Source organism: Salvia hispanica, chromosome 5, assembly GCF_023119035.1.
Source record: "Salvia hispanica cultivar TCC Black 2014 chromosome 5, UniMelb_Shisp_WGS_1.0, whole genome shotgun sequence".
NCBI lineage: Eukaryota > Viridiplantae > Streptophyta > Magnoliopsida > Lamiales > Lamiaceae > Salvia > Salvia hispanica.
In genome coordinates, this window is record NC_062969.1 from 22,244,591 (window position 1) to 22,249,080 (window position 4,490).

Consider the following 4,490-nt stretch of genomic DNA (forward strand, 5'->3'; position numbering starts at 1 on the left):
ACGCAAGAAAGTGTATTATAGAATAACATCTTGTGCTACTTTTGAAAATATTCTCTTATATGATTACAATTTTACAAGAATTATCCCAAGTTCATTCTATTCCCAACCAAAAATATGAGCACATGAAAACTCTCCACTTGTTTTTCTTGTGTGATTGTGTCATTGTGTGCATGGATTGAAAAGTTACGATATAATCAGCAATTATGGATGTCCACGTCATATGTTAAATGCCATGTCAAATTTATGGCTTTTTAAAACCAAGTACTGTATTTTATTGATAATCAATCTCATAATTTATAAAAATAACTAAATAAAATCATAGTAATTTTTTGCACATTTCTCAATTATCCCATAAAATTAAAATTTTGATAAATTTATCACAAATCATAATTTTAGTTAACTTCTAGATCAATTTAGCATTGTTATGTATTTTAAAGATCGATTTTAGATGATTAATTGGTGATAATATAATAACAAAAAGTAAAAAAATCATTAATCAAAATTTTAATTAGTAATTTTTATAAGTTATGAGATTGAAACAAGAAGTTCAACTACTAAATCAACACCATAAAAACAAGCTATAATTAAATTAAATATTAATTAATATTCAAACTAGAAGCTCAAATTTAGATGATTATGTAATTGGTGAAGATATAATGACGAAAAGTAAAAAAATTATTTATCAAAATTTTAATTTTACGAGACAATTAAAAAATGTAGAAAAATCATACTTTAACTAGCAATTTTTTTAAATTATGAGATTGACCGGAAGTCAACTAGAAGTTGAACTACTACATCACTAACACAATAAAATCAAGCTATGATTAAATTAAATATTATATTAATCAACGTCCATTGATACTTATATAATCAAAATATAAAAAAATTATGGACCACAAAATTTGAAGATATCCGGAGCAATCCCTCTACTTGGCCACCCACAAAATCTCACTCCACAAACCGACGTGGCGGCGCCACATGTGATCGGCGTCGGTTCTTGCACACACCCACCGCCTTCCGGCTTCCACCACGCGCATCCACCTTTTCCAAACCTATAAATATAAGGCATGTGTCCCCTAATTTCCTCAATTCAAAACATCATCTTTTTTACACCACCAAATTCAACAACACACTTCTCTCTCTCTCTCTCCACCAACTGTTTGATAAAATGGCTCTCATGATCCCTACATGGTTCGAGAACTGCTATGACTACGTGGCAGCGGTGCGTGGAGAAAGCGGTTGTGGCGACGACGACGATACGGACTATGATTATGCTCCCGCAGCGTAATTTAATTTTTGGTCAAATTATATAGCAGCATTTAGATTATAATTAGTTGAAGCTATTGATCGTGGCTATTGTACCTCAATCTTGCAGTTTTAATTTAGATAATTAATGCAGCAGTTTTAGCTTTGTCACACCCCACCCTGTGCGATGCAAGACCCATTTTATTTTCATTACATTTAGATATGAAAACGACGGAAACCTTTAGGCCATGTTTGGTTGGCGGGAAAGTAAAGTTGGCAAGGAAAATTATTCTTTGAAAAATGAATCCTGGGAATATGATTCCTAGTGACTTTACTTTCCTGTGTTTAGAAAATATCAAGATTTAAATTTATATTTGATTAAACACAAAACTAAAACTACACCCATTATTTTTTTATTTATAAAAAAGAATAATAATATAAAATTTTAATAAATTATTAATTATAAATAATAATAATTATATTATTATGTTTTTATTACGATGGATAGTTTAAATATGGATTATCCATCATAATATATAAAATATAATTATAATTATAATTGTAGTTACATAGAGTATTATACTCATTCATTATAATAATAAATATATTAATTATTATATTATAATTATAATATTTATGGATATTATAATTGATAAATTTTATAAATTAAAATTGCACTATAACTTTGTTGATTAATTATTAATTTATAAAATATAATAATTATTATTTATTATGCGTTATATTGTATAATTATATTTTAACTATTTAATAAATTATTATAAAATATAGTTATAATTATGATAATTTTAATTATAATTATTTATTATAGTGAAATTAAGGAGTATGATTTATAATTTTAAATTATTTTTAAAACATTATAATCACTAATACTAATAATAATAATAATAAACTATACTATATTGTATTAAATATGTAAGAATCCTAAAACTGGGAAAAAGAATACCTAAGAAAAGCTAGGATTCAAAATCCTGGAAAGTTGTACTAACTTTCCTTGTTTTCGGATTCTAATTACTTTCCCAATTTGATTAAACATCCAACAAACACAGGAATTTAAAATTTAAAGAATCAGATTACTTTTTCAGACATAATCCTGCCAACCAAACATGGCCTTAATGGTTAGTATATCCAATACTCCGCAATCACATTCATTGGCTTAGTCTCTATTGATAAATATATTGATAATAATAATTTTAGTAATAACATTTGTGCAAATGCATGTACCATTAATTTATTTTTATATTTATTTAAATTTTTAAAAAAAGCAATATCTATACATAACAAAAATAATACTCCCTCCGTTTCATAGTAATAGAATCATTTCTCTTTTTAGTAAAAATCAACACATTTTTACACACCTACTTTACTCTCTCTTACTTTTTTCTATCTTAATCTCTCTATCTTTTTTATTTTCCACTTTATTCTCTCTTTACTTAACTTACCTAACATAATTTTTCTTAATTTCCGTGCTGAAAAGAAACGTCTCTATTACTATGGAACAAAGGGAGTACTATATTAATAAACTAATTTAGTCTTGAACTAAATTAATAAAAATATAAATTATTATAAATTATGTATACAGTCTATTTTAGTCTTGAACTAAATTAATAAAAATATAAATTATTATAAATTATGTATACAATCTATTTTAGTAAAATTATAATGCGTGATCATTATTTTTCATTATTTCCCAAATTCAAATTATAATACAATTAATTAAAAAAAGAATTTAAATTTAGCTCCCGTAACATAATTTTACATAATCTCACCACTTTTATGTGTAGTAAATCTTCTCCCCTCCCTTTGCCTTCTCCATTTCTACATGGCTTCTCCACTTCTTTGCCTTCATCTACTCCTGTCTCTGTTTCAAAAGGATTGCTACGCCAACAATCAACCACGTAATGAATCTCAAAATGATACCGAGATTTTAACAAAATAATACTTGTAAACAATGCAGATAGTATTACCCTGAACACTTTAACCTTTAACTATAGCATGTCATGATTCACACCCCTAAATATGTGTGATTTGTTTCCTTAATTAATTTAAACTGTAACGACCCGCCCATCTAGGGTATAATAAATGCGGCGATCGTTAACTAGGCGGACTTAAATGCATCAAAGATCATAGGCTAGAGTTCCATTTAAAAAGGGATTTAACCAAAGCATTTAATGATCAATTAAGTAGGAGAGAAATAATGTCTTAGCAATAAAATCCAACAAAAGGCTATCACCAAATATGCTCAAAATAGCAAAAGTTCCAAAGTAATCTCATCTGTTTTGTATCTAACATATTCCCACGAAATAAAAGAGTTTAACCCAACCAAAAGATCACAAGTTTTCATAATATATAGCGGAAGCGATCAAGAGAGAAGTGAAGCTATGTATGGAGACACAACGACACTTAAAGTTCCAATAGATCATGATATTATTTCCTACTCAACACCGCCGCCCGCTCATCACCGCTCAACCTGCACATAGGGAAAACACATGCAGGGCTGAGTACTTATAATCATACTCAGTGGACTCATTGCCGAAAACAGTTTTATCACAAATATAGTTATCATGCCATTTTCAAGTGTCCGTCGGGGTTTTAACTTTAGAAAGACCCGAGGCACCAAAATATATTCTTTATCAAATATCACGGTCGCGCAACCATTTTTCACATCGACGTTTACCATATCCTCATTCTACATGACAAGGAATGCGGCCGCAATCCAGGTCACTAGACCGGCCAACCCGTACGCTGACACTCGGTCTAACATTGGTGTACACTAACCCAAGTAGAGTTTGCGGCTTTACAAGGATCCGAATTCGATTAAATCAATAGTGGCATAGCCACGAGGGATAGGCACGACAAAACAAATCAAGGCATGATAACACATATCTCATTCTCATCAATATCAGTTTAGGACAATGTCCTTATTTTAAAAGAAAGCCCACCTCGTCGGCTTAGCTCGAAAGTATTCTCTTCTCCTCGTTTATCACGCTGAGAGCGCGAAGTATCACCTTTAAATTAGGCGTATCACAAATCAGTTTCAATCATTGATCTCAAATCATGCATGTTCCCATGTTTCCCTTTTTCCCATCGATAAATCTTTAATATCATCATCCAAAATCAAGGTATGATTAGCATATCATTTTTATTCAAATAACAACTCCAAATTTCACCATTAAATTGTGTCACGCATGAGTGTTCTACACACACAACACACGCACACAAACACC